The sequence below is a fragment of the Macaca mulatta genome, chromosome 12 (assembly GCF_049350105.2).
Source record: "Macaca mulatta isolate MMU2019108-1 chromosome 12, T2T-MMU8v2.0, whole genome shotgun sequence".
Classification (NCBI taxonomy): Eukaryota; Metazoa; Chordata; class Mammalia; order Primates; family Cercopithecidae; genus Macaca; species Macaca mulatta.
The window spans coordinates 86,884,728-86,901,037 of NC_133417.1; the positions used below are offsets into that span (position 1 = coordinate 86,884,728).

At 39.2% G+C, this 16,310-nt stretch overlaps 1 pseudogene; it reads right to left on the reverse strand.

Moving 5' to 3' along the window:
* Positions 1-888: 888 nt before the first annotated feature.
* Positions 889-5,782, reverse strand: LOC710704 (keratin, type I cytoskeletal 18 pseudogene; annotated as a pseudogene).
* Between the last annotated feature and the right edge of the window lie 10,528 nt (positions 5,783-16,310).

Genomic DNA, 16,310 nt, shown 5'->3' on the forward strand with positions numbered 1-16,310 from the left:
AAGTCAGTCATGTAATATTTAACATACTTTTGCATGTGTTTAAAAAATGGCAGTTTAAATTTATTTTAGATACTGTAAGTAAATTGAAATTGTGAAGTATAGATTTAAAATATATTATTTTGAAATTTCCATCTGAAATGTTACATAATTTTATGTTTGTTGAGTCACTCTGTAATTAATTCTAAAGCTCATACCATGAGCTGTTCACGCTGTTAAACTTTAAAATTGATTTGAGGAAGAAAAATTTCGTCAGCTGTTTTAATTTAAATAAGTATGCATGTGCTTTGCCACTGGATAATTGTGCTAACTCAGGCTGGGCGCAGTGGCTCATGCCTGTAATCCCACCACTCTGGGAGGCTAAGGTGGGTGGATTATCTGAGGTCAGGAGTTCGAGAACAGCCTGGTCAAAATGATGAAGCCCTGTCTCTACCAAAAATACAAAATTAGCCAGGCATGGTGGTACACACCTGTAATCCCAGCTACTTGGGAGGCTGAGGCAGAATTGCTTGAACCCAGGAGGTGGAGGTTGCGGTGAGCCGAGGTAGTGCCACTGCACTTCAACCTGGGTGACAGAGTGAGACTCTGTCTCAAAAAAAGAAAAAAAAACTGCTCTTATCAAACAAGCCCTTGAAATTCCATTCAATTCATGAAGCCATCTCAGTTTCTTCTGGGACAGGTAGTAATTTACCCATTCTCAACCATTTAGAAATATTGTAAGTCCCTTTAACTTACTGAATCATAACAGACATTCGTTCCATTGTTTATACATAAAATTACTAAATATTAGTTAATGGGTAGTCCTAGATAAAATTTGTGAAGTTAGGTTGTCCTCTGCTCAAAACTGTTTCTGTTGTGAGTATTCTTTTTTTTCTTCTTATGCCCAAGTAATCAAATTCTGATAATGCCCATTGCATGCCTTAGGAATCTGTCTCCCATGCCCCACTCAGCTCCTCTTTCCTGGCAAGGCTTGTACTTTGGACTTTTCTGAACACCACACCTTACCCCATACTCATCAGCCAATGTTGATTCTTCTGGTGGCTGAGGGTCTTGTTGGATGACTGCATTGCTAATCTTGCCATTGCATTTCGCTGAAGTGCAAATAACTGGTAAATGATTCATGAGTCATGCCTCCCAGATTGTGTACTCATTTAATTAATGGAAGGCTTCGAAGGCTTAATTCCTAAGAGGGACTGAGCAATAATGAAAGTAGACTGAAGTATTTTGAAGGGTAGTGAAGGAAAGAAAGCTATACCCATGTGATAATTGGGTTTCCAATATAGCTGTTTTCAGTCTGAGTCTCAGAGGCTGACTTTGATGCAAGAACATTTGAGCAGGAGATAAGCTAAGGAAGTGCTCTCAAGAAAAATCAGTAGGGGCTTAAGGGAAGCAGAACAGGGAAGTGGAAGTAGCTAAGCATGGACTAATTTCAGGTCAACTCCCTTTCTCAGCCTCATCCTGCAGGGAGTTGTGTAAAGGAAATTACATTTCTGAGTTTGTCCTGGCTTGAGGAAACGGAATCATTTGCCATAGCTTGCCCTGTGGTGGCCATAAACTCCCTGGCACTTCCTGCTGGTAAGTACGGCCAAAAAGGCTGTAGTAAACCAAGGACGGTCTCCTGAAGATCGAGATTGTGAGCTGTTAGAAGTGCAAATACAAAAGCTGGGGATGGGCATAGGAATCATAGGGATGTGGATGAAGCACCATCTGTATGCACTGTAATGGTGTGAACTTGAGAGGGAACAGAGTGGATGAACAATATCCATGCAGCCGTGACTTGGGCAGTGGGTCCTTCTTCCTGAAGGTAATTAAAGCACCAGATCAAGATATAGAATAATATAAGTACCCCAGAAGCCTTTCTTGTACTCACCTCCCATCAATAGACCCCTTGAAAAGGTAATCAGTACTCTGATTATACTTAGTTTTGCTTGCTTTGTAGCCTTATGTAAATAAAGCATACGCTATGTACTCTTCTTTGTCTGTCTTTTATATTTGACTTATTGAGAGATGCATCCACATTGTAGCATCTAGAGGCTGTTCATTCTTTTTCATTGCTGTGGAGGATTCAGTTATATAACTGTTTCACTATTTATTCTACTGCCGATGGGAGTTTGGGCCATTTCCAATTTGGGGCTATTATGAGTAATGGTGTTATAAATTTCTTTAAAGTGTATTTTGAGGCATAAATGTTTGCATTTCTGCAAGAAATATGTAAATACCTAAGAGTAGAGTTGATTACATAGACTACACATACGTTAAGCTTTAGTATAATAGATACTGCCATGTAGTTTCCCAAAGTGATTATAGCATTTTAACTCCCTCTAGCAGTATATGTGAATTTCAGTTACTCTACATTCTCTGCAATATTTGGGAGCCTCAGACTGTAAATTTTAGTCATTCTAAATATGCAGCTTGTTTTTTAAACTGTCAGTAAATTGAAAACCCACGATTAGGAATTTTGTAGAAACTTCTCTTGATATTAGCAAACTCATTTTGAGAAATGCCAATATTAGTAAATAACTACTCTCCCCACGCATATGATAACTGCTAAATATTATTATTTATTTACTCAACTGATAAACTTTTTTTATTTTTAAGCATTTGGATCTGAATCAACAAGATGTCTCTTATATTGTGTATTGCTAGAAATAAAGGGTTATGTCTATTTAAATTTGCTTTATATAGAACAAAGTTTAATGCTACATAACCCATCAACTAATTAATACATATCTTTAAAAAACATTTTAGGTTGGCTAGTCTTCAGCCTAGAACTTCCTAGCTCCAATTTAAAATTAAGGCACTCCAGCAAAATATGTGGGAATATTTTGACATCTGTGTATATATACATATAGGAAATGAGTCATTTTAGTGTCAGCTGAAAAAAAGCCACATTTTAGGTGTATAAGACTATTTTTAAAAGTTGTAATTTTGTGTAGACTGAAACCTGATAGCAGGTGAGAGAGAGGTGGCTGTCTGTCCATGCATGGACTGTAATTAGAGAAAGATTTGAGCAGTATGCCTGTCCTCCAATATCATTATCACTATATATCATTTTACTAGTATGATTTTATCTTTTTAAGTGTTTTAGGACTCTGCAGTATCCAGTTAATAATGTTTTTAACTTAGGTAGTAGCCAGGCTGAAAAATAAGAAGCCATTGTAGGGGGCTCCAATGATCTAAAAAAAAAATTAGGCTTTTATTAGATGGCAAATTTGTTCTACCATGTGATTTTTGTGTTAATTTTTCTCCTTATAACTAAAAAAGTCTTACAAAATAAAAGGTAAATATTGCCTCAAAAATTGTGGTTACCTGTATAAAGTATGTGCCCTCAATCCTTATCAGCTAACACCTGCTTTATAAATTAATGCCTTATCAGAGATTTGTAGAGTTAGCTACAGAGTAAGTCATTAAGATGTGGTGGTTGAAAGAAAGAAAAACCAAAAATTATAGTGGAGAACTGTCTGGAGGGAAAGAAGATCTGCTCATAAATTACAGAGAGCAACAAAAATGTTAAAAATAATAAGTTTTCACAATTTTTCCAAAGCCTGCCTCTGCTTATTTTAGGATGAGCACAAACCATATGACTTCTATCTGGAGGCACTGTGAGATCAATGGTCTGATAATGTCTGTTGATTTCCAGTATCAAATTCATAGAAGCATGCAGTGAGTAGAAGAGAAAGAATCTTGGCAATTTTGTAGTTTCTGTTCTTTCATCCAAATAGGAGAACCGGAGCTCAGCAAAGAGTGAAGAACAACCTCAATGTCACATAAAACGTTCTCCATCCTCCATTTCCACCAATTTCTCCAAACACCTCTCTCTCCCCTTCTCTTCAACAGTTTCCATTAGTGTTTTCCATTAACACAAAACTCAGAATTCTCTCTGCCATGGGCCCTTGTGTTTTTCGATGTTTGTGTCCTTGTTTATGCAATCTCTCCACTGCAACTGTGTCAGGCAGTGGGGACAGCTAAAATGTTGATGCTGCCATCTGGGAATCACTTTCTTATGGGGTTCACTCATGTAAACAAAGAACACTTGCTCTAAAGTACAGTGTAATCAACTCATGAAAATTATGAAACAAAACATGCTCTAGCTCCCCTTCTATGCCTGTTCAAATTACAGAAATTGCATTGAAATGCATTGAAATGATAGCAAACATTTTAGTAGACAATTCCGTAATACACGCTGATTTTAAAAGATGGACTCAGACCATAAATTTTGAGTGATTGTTGGAAGCTAAAGGGCAGATAGAATCACCTTGCTGCAGAAATCAGAAGAGGGACAACTGAAAACTAAAGGCTGTAACAGGAGCATGTGTCACATCATCATAGCAGTTTTCTTGCCTGCCTGCCTTCCTTCCTTCCTTCCTTCCTTCCTTCCTTCCTTCCTTCCTTCCTTCCTTCCTTCCTTCCTTCCTTCCTTCTTTCCTTCCTTCCTTCCTTTCACCTCTGAACTTTTTATTGACTTCCTGTTCCCCAAAGGGTATCCTGCTTCTGCTGGCTTGATGTCTTAGAACTTTGGTGTCATTGGTCTCAGACACCCTTTTGCTATCCATTTTCCGGTGGCTGGTGGTCTTTGGATGGTTTGCATGGAGTTGCTGCTGTCCAGGGCATCACCAAGATTGAGTCCTCATCGTCTTCAAGCAGGCAGTGGTAGGTGGCGCTCTCAGCCTCCAGCTTGACCTTGATGTTCAGCAGGGCCTCCTACTCCTGGGCCTGTCGCTGTCCCTCTGCCCGGCTCTGTGCCATCTCTGACTCCAGGTGCAGCAGAATCCCATTGAGCTGCTCCATCTGCAGGGTGTAGTGGGCCTCCACCTCCCTCAGGCTGTTCTCCAAGCTGGCCTTCAGATTTCTCATGGAGTTCAGGTCCATCTTTATGGACTGGACTGTACGTCTCAGCTCTGTGAGCATCAACTCAGCATCTCCAACCTCGGTGGACTGCATGGTGACCACTGTGGTGCTCTCCTCAATCTGCTGAGACCAGTACTTGTCCAGCTCCTCTCAGTTCTTTCGAGTCAGCCCATCATATTGGGTCCGGATGTCTGCCATGATCTTGGCAAGGTCCTGAGATTTTAGGCATCTACCTCCACGGTCAACTCAGAGCTGGAAATCTGGGCTTGTAGGCCTTTTACTTCCTCTTTGTGCTTCTTCTTCATGAAAAGCAACTCCTCCTTGAGAGCCTCCATCTCTGTCTCCAGCTGCAGCTAAGTGACACTGGTCATCAGTCACCTTGCAGAGCCCATGGATGTCACTCTCCACAGACTGGTGCATGGCCAGCTCTGTCTCATACTTGACTCTAAAGTCATCAGCAGCAAGACAGGCATTGTCGATCTGTTGAACGATACGGGCATTGCCCACAGTATTTTCAAAGATCTGAGCCCTCAGGTCCTTGATTGTCTTGAAGTAATGACTCCAGTCTCTGACCTGGAGTCCCTTCTTCTCCAGGTGCTCTCGGATTTTGCTCTCTAGCTACCAGTTCTTGGTCTCCAGGCTCCTCACTCTGTCCAGGTAGGAGGCCAGACGGTCATTCAGGCTTTATATTGTCTCCTTCTCATTCTGGATCTCCCATTCCTGCCAGACCCCTGGCCATCCCTGCGGCCACGCCCCCGGACCCCATGCCGCCCCGGAAGCTGGTGGAGTGGGACACAGAGATCCAGGAACCAGAGCCCCTGGCGCCTGCATAGACGCTGACCATGCTGCTGACCGGCCAGGTGCCATAGTTGGGCACCTGGACAGAGCCTGGGAACTGGTATTTGGTGGAGAAGATGGAGCAAGTGGTGAAGCTCATGCTGTCTGGGAGGAGAGTGAGAGGGCAGGTCTCAGGCTTTGCCGACGACCCATCATAGCAGTTTTCTAAGGAAGCTGCAGAGAAACATCAAGCTCAGATCGAACAAAGCAAAGAGTGGGAGGGGCCCCTGGGCCAGGCATCAGAGCAATAAATTAAAGACTTTATTTGAGTAATCTGGGTCTCACCCTCTATCCTCTATAAGCAGCTGTTGACCCCAGCAGTGTTTACTTCAGAATGAAGTCTAGAGGGGTGTTTGTTTGATATGCAGTGAATTTTCGTAGAAGAGTCGCTTGTATGAGGCTGTGGCTGGAGATAAAGGAAAGCAGAGCCTGAGCTAACTAGGGACCTTCACATCCACATGAAGACAGGGGAAGGAAAGAGAATCACTGATTCCCTTTGTCTGTAGGACACATTTGAGAGGGGGGAACTCTGAAGTAGGAGTTTAGACACAAGATACTCCCAGGGTGGGCAGTATAGAAGGTAATATACAACACACAGCAAGGCTGGGGATCCTCCAAGACTCGAAATAAAAGTTATTTGTACACAGTGGAGGTTTCTCAGTCTGGCCTCCTCTCAAACATTCAAGGCAAGTTTCTATATTCAGAACTTATATTCAGCGACAATAAAAGAGGCTCTCATTTGATCTGATGAAATACAATACAGACATTATCTAACAATTCTGTTTGATAAAGATAATTATAAATAGCAACCCCAAACCATAAACTTGCTAAATAAATTTAGGATAAAAGCAAATCATTAAAAATATTTAAAAGATCCAAAATGTTTCTGAGTAGCATGAATAGAAAAAACACTATCCACATTTAAACATACCCTAATATAATTTCAGAATGCCAAGGATAAATATAAAATCCAAAAAGTTGGCTGGGTGCAATGGCTCATGCCTGTAATCCCAGCACTTTGGGAGACCGAGGTGGGCAGACCATGAAGTCAGGAGTTCAAGACCAGCCTGGCCAACATGGTGAAACCCTCTCTCTCCTAAAAATACAAAAATTAGCCTGGCATGGTGGCACGTTCCTGTAATCCCTGCTACTTAGGAGGCTGAGGCAGGAGAATTGCTTGAACCAGGACCCGGGAGGCAGAGGTTGCAGTGAGCCAAGATTGGGCCACTGCACTACAGTCTGGGCTACAGAGTGAAACTGTCTCAACAAACAAACAAACAAACACACAAACAAAGAAACAAATCCAAAAATTTTTCAAGAGAAAAAAAATCAGATTGCTAATGATAGAGTTCCCATGTTGAAAGTGAAGGAATAATATTGAAGTTGTGAAAGAAAAAAAATATTAACCTAGAGTTCTTTTTTGCTTTTTAAAAAAATTTTAATTAAAAAAAAATTGTCATGAGTGCACAGTAGGTGTATGTATTTATGAGGTACATAAGATATTTTGATACAGGCATACAATGCATAATAATCAACTAGGAGTAAATGGGTATCCATCACCTCAAACATGTATCCTTTCTTTGTGTTAGAAAAAATTCAATTATAACTCTTAGTCATTTTAAATGTATAATGAATTATTGTTGACTGTATTCACCCTGTTGTGCTATCAAATACTAGATCTCATGTATTCTATATAACTATGTTTTTGTACCCATTAACCAACCCTACTCCCTCACTCCACAAGTACACTTCCCAGCTTCTTGTAACCATCATTCTGCTCTCTATTGCCATGAGTTCAATTGTTTTAATTTTTAGATCCCATAAAAAATGGAGAACGTGCAAAGTTTGTCTTTCTGTGCTTGGCTTATTTCACTTAATTAACATAATGACTTCCAGTTCCATCCATGCTGTTGCAAATGACAAGATTTCATTCTTTTTCATTGCTGAATAGTGTTCCAAAGAAAATATGCACCACAATTTCTTTATCCATTGGTATGTTGATGGACACTTAGGTTGCTTCTAAATCTTGACTATTATGAATAGTGCTGCAATAAACATAAGGGAGCATATATCTGTTCAATTTACCGATTTCCTTTCTTTTGGATATACACTAAGCAGTGGAATTACTGGATCATATGGTAGCTCTATTTTTTAAGGTTTTTTGTTGTTGTTGTTGTGGTTTTTTCAGGGTTTTTTTGTGCTTAAAATTTCTTTTCTTTTTTGTTTTTTTATTTTATTTTATTTTATTATTATTATACTTTAAGTTCTAGGGTACATGTGCATAACATGCAGGTTTGTTACAGATGTATACTTGTGCCATGTTGGTGTGCTGCACCCATCAACTCGTCAGCACCCATCAACTCGCCATTTACATCAGTTATAACTCCCAATGCAATCTATTTTTTAGTTTTTTAAGGAACCTCCATACTATTCTCCATAGAGGCTCTACTAATTTACATTCCCACCAATGGGGTACAAATGTTCCTTTTTCGCTACATCCTCAGTAGGATTTGTTATTATCTGTCTTTTGGGAAAAAAGCCATTTTAACTGGGGCGAGATGATGTCTCATTGTAGTTTTATTTATTTATTTATTTATTTATTTATTTATTATTTGAAACAGAATCTTGCCCTGTTACCCAGGCTGAAATGCAGTGGTGCAATCTCAGCTCACTGCAACATCCGCCTCCCAGGTTCAAGAGAGTCTCCTGCCTCAGCCTGCAGAATAGCTGGGATTACAAAAGCCCGCCACCACACCTGGCAAATTTTTGTGTTTTTAGTAGAGACAGGTCTTCACCATGTTGATCAGGCTGTTCTCAAACTCCTGACCTCAGGTGATCCACCCACCTTGGCCTCCCAAAATGCTGGGATTACAGGTGTGAGTCATCGCACTCAGCCCAACATCTCATTAGAGTTTAGTATGCATACCTCCGATGATCAATGATGTTGAGTGCCTTTTCATATACTTGTTTGCCATTTATTTATCTTCTTTTGAGAAATCTGTATTCAGATCTTCTTTCCACTTTTAAATTGGATTATTAGATTTTTTTTCCTATAGAGTTGTTTGAGCTCCATATATTTTTGTTATTAATCCCTTGTCATAAGAACAGTTTGCAAATATTTTCTGCCATTTTATGGGTTGTCTCTTCACTTTATTGATTGTTTCCTTTACTATGCAGAATCTTTTTTTTTTTTTTTTTTTTTTTTTTGAGACGGAGTCTCGCTCTGTCGCCCAGGCTGGAGTGCAGTGGCGGGATCTCAGCTCACTGCAAGCTCCGCCTCCCGGGTTCACGCCATTCTCCTGCCTCAGCCTCCCGAGTAGCTGGGATTACAGGCACCCGCCACCAAGGCCGGCTAATTTTTTGTATTTTTCGTAGAGACGGGGTTTCACCGTGTTAGTCAGGATGGTCTCGATCTCCTGATGTCGTGATCTACGCGCCTCGGCCTCCCAAAGTGCTGGGATTACAGGCGTGAGCCACCGAGCCCGGCCAGAATCTTTTTAACTTGATGTGATCCTATTTATCCATTTTTGCTTTAGTTGCCTGCGCTTGTCAGATATTACTCAAGAAATCTTTGCCCACTCCAATGTCCTGAAGGATTTCATCAATGTTTTCTTTTAATGGTTTCATAGTTTGGGGTGTTTGATTTAAGTCTTTAATCCATTTTGATTTGATTTTTGTACATGACAAGAGATAGGAGTCTAGTTTCGTTCTTCTGCATATAAATATTCAGTTTTCCTGGCACCATTTATTGAAGAAACTGTCTTTTCCTCAATGTATGTTCTTGACACCTTTGTTGAAAATGAGTTCACTGTAGATGTGTATATTTGTTTCTGGGTTCTCAATTTGGTTCCATTGGTTTATGTCTGTTTTTATGCCGGTACCATGCTGCTTTGGTTACTACAGCTTTAAAGTATAAATTGAAGTCAGATAATGTGATGCCTTCAGTTTTGTTCTTTTTGCTCAGGATAGCTTTGGCTATTCTGGATCTTTGGTTACAAATAAATTTTGGGATAGTTTTTTCTATTTCCATGAAGAATGTCATTGGTATTTGGATAGGGCTTGCACTGAATCTGTAGATTGCTTTAGGGAGTATGGACATTTTAACAATATTAATTCTTCCAATCCATGAACGTGAAATATTTTTGCATTCTTTTGTTTCCTCTTTATTTTATTTCATTAGTGTTTTATAGTTTTCATTGTAAATACTTCACTTCTTTGGTTAAGTTTATTCCCAGGTATTTTATTTTATTTTGCTTGTAGCAATTGTAAAGGTAATTATTTTTTTATTTCCTTTTCAGATTGTTCACTGTTGGCATATAGAAACGCTACTAATTTTTATATGTTAATTTTGTATTCTACAGCTTTTCTGAATTTGTTTATGAGTTCTAATAGGTTTTTGGTGGAGGCTTTAGGGTTTTTACAAATCTAAGATTATGTCATCTGCTAAGAAGGATAATTTGACTTCTCCCTTTCCAATTTGGAGGCACTTTATTTATTTTTCTTGTCTGATTTGTCCCTTGTACTTCCAGTACCATGTTGAATAACAATGGTGAAAGTGGACATCATGATCATGTTCCAAATCTTAGAGGAAAGTCTTTCAATTTTTCCCCATTCATTATGATACCAGCTGTGGGTATGTCATATATGGCTTTTATTGCATTGAGATATGTGTCTTCTATACCGAGTTTTTTGAGTGTTTTTTTTTAATCTTAAAAGGATATTGAATTTTATCAAATGCATTTTTAGCATCAATTGCAATGATGATATGGCTTTTGTCCTTCATTCTGCTAATATGATGTATCACACTGATTGATTTCTGTATGTTGAACCATACTTGTATCCCTGTAAAAAGTATCAGTTGGTCACAATGAATGATCTTTTTAATGTGTTATTGAATTCAGTTTGCTAGTATTTTGTTAAGGATTTTTGCATCAATGTTCAGAGATATTGACCTATGATTTTCTTTATTTCATGTGTCTGTCTAGTTTTGATTTCAGGGTAATAACACTTGCCTCATAGAATAAGTTTGGAAGTATTTCTTTCTCCTCTATTTTTCAGAATAGTTTGAGTAGGATTGGTATTAGTCCTTCTTTAATTATTTGTTAAAATTTAGCAGTGAAGCCATGGGGGGTGCTTGGCTTTTCCTTGCTGGGAGACTTTTTATTATAGCATTGATCTTGTTACTTATTATTGCTCTTTTGGGGTTTTGAACTTCTTCAATCTTGGTAGGTTGTAAGTGTCTAGGAATTTATCCATTTTTTCTAGGTTTTCCAATTTATTGGCATATAGCTGCTCATAGTGGTCTCTAATCATCCTTTGAATTTCCGTGTTATTTGCTGTGATGTCTTCTTTTTTGTCTCTGATTTTGTTTATTTGAGTCTTCTCTCTTTTTTTGTTAGTAAGTATGGCTAAAAGTTTGTTGGTTTTATCTTTTCAAAAAACCAGATTTTCCCTTTATTAATCTCTTATGTTTTTGGTTTCAATTTCATTTATTTTTGCTTGATATCTATGTTTATTGTTTTGTTTTTCTTGTCCTAATTTTGGGTTTGGTTTGCTCTTGATTTTCTACTTCTTTAACAGGCATTATAAGGTTGGTCATGTGAAGATTTTCCCCTTTGTTGATGTAGGTGCTTATTGCTATAAACTTTTCTCTTAGTACTGTTTTTGCTGTATCTTACAGGTTTTGGTACATTGTGTTTCCATTTTCATTTGTTTCAAGAAATTCTTCAACTTCCTTCTTAATTTTTTCATTGACCCACTGGTCATTCAGGAGCATATTATTTAATTTCCTTGTGTCTGTAAAGTCCCAAAGTTTCTGTTTCTGTTATTGATTTTCTTTCTCCTTCCTTCCTTCCTTCCTTCCTTCCTTCCTTCCTTCCTTCCTTCCTTCCTTCCTTCCTTCCTTCCTTCCTTCCTTCTTTCCTTCCTTCCTTCCTTCTTTCTCTCTTCCTTTTTTCTGAGATGAAGTTTCGCTCTTGCTGCCCAGGCTTGAGTGCAATGGCACGGTCTTGGCTCACTGCAACCTCCACCTTCCAGGTTCAAGCAATTCTCCTGCCTCAGCCTCCAGAGTAGCTTGGATTACAGGCATGTGCCACCATGCCCGGCTAATTTTGTATTTTTAGTAGGGTTTCTTCATGTTGGTCAGGCTGGTCTCAAACTCACAATCTCAGGTGATCCGCCCACCTCGGCCTCCCAAAGTGCTGGGATTGCAGGCATGAGCCACTGTGCCCGGCCTGTTATCGATTTCTAGTTTTACTACATTGTGATCAGAGAAAATATTTGATATGATTCCAGTTTTTTTTAAAGTATTAAAACTTGTTTTGTGGCCTAACATATTGTCTGATTTTGAGAATGATTCAGGTGCTGAGGAGAAGAATATGTATTCTTTAGTTGTTGGATGAAATGTTTTGTAAATATTTATTGAGACCATTTGGTCAATAGCATAGATTAAGTCCAAAGTTTCTTTGTCGATTTTCTGTTTAGATGATCTATCCAGTGCTACAGTGGGGTGTTGAAGTCTCCAGCTATTATTGTATTAGCGTCCATCTCTCTCTTTAACGCTAATAATATTTGCTTTCATATCTGGGTACATATATTTATAGTTGTTATATCATCTTGCTAAAATGGATCCTTTTTCATTATACAGTGACCTTTTTGTCCTTTTTATAGTTTTTGTCTATTTAGTCTAATATAAGTATAGTTACTCCTGTTCTATTTTGGTTTCCATTTACATGGAATGTCTTTTCCCATCCCTTTATTTTCTGTCTATGTGTATTTTTATAGGTGAAGTGTGTTTCCTATGGGGAACAGATAATTGGGTCTTGTTTTGTGATCCATTCAGCCACTCTATGGCTTTTGATTGGAGAGTTTAGTCCTTTTATATTCAATGTTATTATTGATAAATAAGGACTCACTACTGCCATTTTATGATTTGTTTTCTGGTTGTTTTGTGGTCTTCTCCTCTTTCTTCTTTCCTTTTAGTGAAGGTGATTTTCTCTGGTTTTAAATTAAATTTTCTTTAATTTATTGCTTTTCATTTTTGTGTATGTGTTGTATGTTTTTTGATTTGAGGCTACTTGAGGCTTGTAAATAACATCTTACAACACATTATTTTAAACTGATGAATTCATAATTATAAAAACAAGCAAACAAGCAAAGAGAAAACTAATGAATTCTGTAGATTTTACTTGATATCCCCATGCTCTTTAACTTTCTGTTGTTTCTATTTGTGTCTTATTGTACTTCTTATCCTTCCTACTTTGTTGTAATTATTATTTTTGATAGGTTTATTGTTTAGTCTTTCTACTCAATATATGAGTAGTTTACACACCACAATTGCAGTATCATAATATTCTATGTTTTTCTGTGTACTATTACCAGTGAGTTTTATACCTTCAGATACTTTCTTATTGCTATTAATGTCTTTTTATTTCATACTGGAGAACTCCCTTTAGCATTTCTTGTAGGACAGGGTTAGTGTTGATGAAATCTTTCAGCTTTTGTTTGGGAAAGTGTTTATTTCTCCTTCATATTTGAAGGATATTTTCTTGGATATACTATCCTAAGATACATATTTTTTTCTTTTAGCACTTTATATATCTCACACCACTCTCTCCTGGCCTGTATGCCTGTATGATTTCCATTGAGAAGTCTACTGCCAGATATATTGAAAGTTCTTTGTTTGTAATTTGTTGTTTTCTTTTTCCCTCTTGCTACTTTTGGAATCCTTTCTTTATCCTTGACCTTTGGGAGTCTGATTATTAAATATCTTGAGGTAGTCTTATGTAAGTTAAATCTGCTTGGTATTGCATAACCCTCTTGTACTGGTATCTTGATATCTTTTTCTAGGTTTGAGAAATTCTCTGTTATTTCTTTGAATAAATTTCTACCCCTGTCTCTCTCTCTCTCTACCTTGCCTTACAGCCAATAACTCTTAGATTTACTATTTTGAGGCTATTTTCTAGATCTTGTAGGCATGTTTCATTGTTTTTTATTCTTTTTCCTTTGTCTCCTCTGACCATGTGTTTTCAAACAGCCTGTCTTCAAGTTTATCAGTTCTTTCTTCTGCCTGATCAATTCTGCTATTGAGACTCCGATGCATTCTTCATTATGTCAGTTGTATTTTTCAAATCCAGAATTTCTGTTTGGTTCTGTTTAATTATTCCAATCCCTTTGTTAAATTTATCTGATAAGATTCTGAATTCCTTCTCTGTGTTATCTTGAATTTCATTGAAGTTGCTCAAAACAGCTATTTTGAATTCTTTGTCTTGAAAGGTCACATATCACATATCCTTCTGTCTCCAGGATTGGCCCATGGTGTCTTGTGCCTTATTTAGTTTTTTTTTTTTTTTTTTTTTTTCTTTCCTTTGAGGTCATATTTTCCTGGATGGTCTTGATGCATGTGGCTGTTTATTGCTGTCTGGGCATTGAAGAATTGGGTATTTACTGTAGTCTTTGCAGTCTGTGCTTATTTGTACCCATCCTTCTTGAGAAGGCTTTCAGGGTATTTGAAGGGACTTGCATGTTGTGATCTAAGATATTGGTCATTGCAGCCATATCTGCATTAGGGGGCATTCCAAGCCCAGTAATGCTGTGAATCTTCCACACTCATAGAGGTACCACCTTGGTAGTCTTGGATAAGATCCTGAAGAATTCTCTGGATTACCAGACAGAGACTCTTCTTCTCTTCTCTTACATTTCCTCAAACAGAGTCTTTCTCTCTGTGCTGAGCTGTGCAAAGCCAGCACAGCTGTGGATCTTCACCAAGGTCGGTGATAACCACTGCTTGGCTCTCACCTATATTTGCTCAAGGGCCTAGGTCTCTACAATCAGCAGGTGGCAGAGACAGCCAGGCTTATGTCTTTTTCTTCAGGTAGCAATTTCTCCCTGGCCATGGGTGGGTCCAGAGATGCTGTCCATTAGCCAGGGCCTGGAGTCAGGAATCTTAGGAATCTACCTAATATTCTATTCAACTGCAAATGAGTTGGCACCCAAGCCACAAGACAAAGTGCTTCCTACTCTTCCATCTCCTTTCCACAAGCAGAGGGGCCTCCTTCTGTGGCCACTGCTGCCCTAGTTCATGGAGAGTACTGACTGGCTACCACTGATGTTCATTCAAGGCTCAAGGGCTGTTCAGTCTGCTTGTGGTGAATGCTGCCAGGCCTGGGCTCTCCTTTCAGGCCAGTGGGCTCCCCTCTATTTCAGGACAGATCCAGAAATGCTATCCAGGAGCCAAGGCCTGGAATCAGGAGCCCAAAGAGCCTACCTGGTGCTCTACCCCATTGTAACCAGGCTGTTTCCACGCCACAAGACAAAGTCTCCTTTACTCTTCTGTTTCCATTTCTCAAGCAGAATGAGTCTCTCACCACAGCCACCACCACTGGGAATGTGCTAGTCATACCTGAAACCAGCACGTCTCTGAGTTACACCCAAGGCCCACAGCGAGTACTGCCTATCACTGCTGATTATTCATGCCCAAGGGTTCTTTAATCAGCACTTGGCAAATCCTGCCAGGACTGGATCCATCCGTTCAAGTCAGCGGGTTTCCTTTTCATTGAGGGTGTGTCTAGAAATGTTGTCCATGTGCTAGGTCCTAGAATGGGGGCCTCAGGATTCTGCCTGTGGCCCTGTTCTACTGTGGCTGAACTGGTATCCAAGTTGGAAGACAAAGTCCTCTTTAATCTCCCCTCTACTCTCCTCAAACAAAAGGAGTCTCTTTTGGTGCTACAAGCTGTGCTGGCTGGGGTTGGGAAATTGGCACAAGCTCCCTTGGCCACCCCAGCTGGTGTCTCACTAGGTCACGTTCCCTGCAAGTCCCCTCGCTCCACACTTAGCACAGCACCAGACCTTGCCAAAGAATTGCAGTCCTTGCAGCATAGATTGCCTTTCAGGTTTATATAGGGCCCCAGAGTGCTGTAGGCCATGGTCTTGAGGCTTGGTAGAACTCAGGTTCTGACTGCTGGGATGGATGATTCCTTTCTGCCTAGGGCTCATGTAAATGCTCCCTGTACGGGTGCCGGCTGAGTTCTGCCTGATGTTGCTTTCTGTTGTGCTAGGGCAGTACTGAGTTCCAATGCAGTCCCACAATCCTTTGCTCTCCCTTCCTCAAGTGCACAGTCTCTTGCTGCACCACATGGCCACTGCTGAGGGATGGAGAAGGGATGGTCTCTGCAATTCAAGAGTATCTTTACTACCTTCTTCAGTGCCTCTTCCAGTGATATAAACTTAAAACCAGGTACTGTGATTGCTCACATGATTTTTGGTTCTCATGAAGGACTTTTGTGTGAATAGTTATTTAATTTGGTGTTTCTGCCAGGGGGACAATTGGTAGAGACTTTTATTTGGCTATTGTTCTCTGTCTCCTCTCTCAACCTGGAGTTCTTTACTCAGCCAAATTCACTAATGTGGGAAGGGGAAGAAAGTAATTTTTAGATATTCGAAGTCTTGGAAAGTTTAATACCTATGATTCATTTCTATAAAGCTCACTAAAGAATATACTTCAGTAAGTCAGAGAATACATCCAAGACAAAATATGTGATGTAGGAAAAATGGCAAAAAATAAGAGATGATTTCACTGTGGCAGATGAGTGAAGCCTGTTGAAAAGGTCATGCTGAGCATCTTATTTCTT